Source organism: Sinocyclocheilus rhinocerous, unplaced genomic scaffold (genome assembly GCF_001515625.1).
Source record: "Sinocyclocheilus rhinocerous isolate Xijiao unplaced genomic scaffold, SAMN03320098_v1.1 scaffold1467, whole genome shotgun sequence".
Lineage (NCBI taxonomy): Eukaryota > Metazoa > Chordata > Actinopteri > Cypriniformes > Cyprinidae > Sinocyclocheilus > Sinocyclocheilus rhinocerous.
The window spans coordinates 419,043-421,173 of record NW_015647960.1 but is presented as its reverse complement, the minus strand read 5'-3'; positions in this window follow the sequence as shown (position 1 = coordinate 421,173).

Genomic DNA, 2,131 nt, shown 5'->3' with positions numbered 1-2,131 from the left:
CTTTTTAAAAGCTCATTATCGTCAAATGTTTCTAAAATGTTTATATTCCGAGATAGATTGCTGGCAACAGCCATTTTAGGATAGTTCAGATTTACACTCTAAAAAATGCTGGGTTAAATACAACCCAGTGCTGGGTAAAATAGGGACAAACCCAGCAATTGGGTTATTTCGACCCAGCGGTTGGGTTACTACCCAGAAGGTTGGGATAAACATTTAACCCAACCGCTGGGTCAAAACAGCCCAATTGCTGGGTTTGTCCCTATTTTACCCAGCACTGGGTTGTATTTAACCCAGCATTTTTTAGAGTGTACTGTCACTTTTGATCGATTTCATGCATGCTTGGTGAATAAAAGCATTAATTTCTTATTATTATAGTTATGGTGCATTTAAGGTGCTATTCTCTTAGCGTTCGAGTGATTTATGGTTAACTTTATGATTAGTTATCGTTCTTTTAGGTGTCTTAAGTGTGAAGAAATAAATAGGCACAAATTAAATTTTTATATACGGATATTTCCAATGATATAAACCATCCCTTTTGAAATTACACAAAGCAAAACTACCTTAAAATCAACATAAAATCAAAATGTATATTTATTTAAAACCCCATTTACACTGTTAATACATGTTTCTGGTTGTATTGAACACAATTTATTGTAGCAAAGTATTTAAAATCTTCATCGTTTTCATCAAAATGCTGTCAAAATAGACATCTTTTCACAATCCAATTCATTTCTGGCTAATAAATCAAGTTCCAGCCTACTTTTCTGACCATTGAAAACCCTGAAACATGTGAGATCACAGTTAAACGGGATGTGAATGGTGTATCATGTCGACTTTGAAGTTGAAGTGTGTGATTTGTGCATCACTAGGTTTGTTTTGAGCCGTGAGCTCAGGCTGATCAGTGAAAGATTAGGCCAGATTATGTGAAAACTTGTTTGGAAACAGTCATTACGTCTGCAAACGGTCCTGATAGTGTTGCTGAAATTACACACGGAAGTCCTAAAGGCAGGTAAACTTGAACTGTTTTCAAACTTTGCCCATCACAGGAGCTCTTTCTTTGTTTTGGAAACCTGCTCAGCTCATCAATCAAGATAACAGACAAGTATCAGTCACTGCGAGCAAAACACACTCTTCAGCCGCTTTTGTGTGTCTTCTCAAATTGCACGCTTACTTGAGTCGGGAGAATCCTCCTCCTGTGTTTCACCATCAGGTCTCCGATTCTTATTTGTTCCTCTGTATTTGCGTCCGGTTAGCAGATAAAGAATCTTCCCAGGATGCAGCTTAAGTCCATCTAAAGATGGGCTCCTCAAATTTGACCAGCCTAAAAGGAAATCATGCAAACCAGATCTCTCTCTCTCTCTCACACACACACACACACACACACACACACACACACAACTATGTATCTCAAATATTCCATGTTGCTAAAGGTGGCTGGTATGAGTAATTTAATATCACAGTAACTATATAAAGCATATTGAATGTTACAATGCAGCTAATTTTGCTGGAAACTGAATGAATATAATGTTGGGGTTTCTTATTATTATTTCATAACGTAATATATTTTGCAATAATATAGTCAAACATTTCTTTTCAAAATTATTTTATCAAATTATTCAAAAGTTCAGGGCATAAACTGCTTAGACTAGTATTACAAGCAGGACTATTACATTTAACTAAAAGTATAAAACTAAAATCACTTTAAAAAATCCAAATACAATTACTTGAAATAAAATAAATGTTAACTGGAATGAAACAAAATATATATTTTTTATTTTAACATTTCTCATTTTAATTTAGTTGATCTTAATATAGTAAATAAAACTATATAAAAATTTAATATAGTAATAAAACTGTGTGAAAACTACTAAAAATGACAAAAACATGCAACAAAATTACTAAAACTTTAACTAAAATTAAAATCAAAATATAAAAAATATATAAAAGGAATATAAAATATTTAAAATATAAAAATAAAAAACTAATTAAAAATAACAAAAAACTATAATAGTATCCCAAATAATACTAAAATAGCACTGATTACAATTAAGTTTGCAGTGTTATTTTAGTATTATTTATATACTATTATAGTCTTTATTAATATTTTGAATAAACTTTTAGTTTTATATTT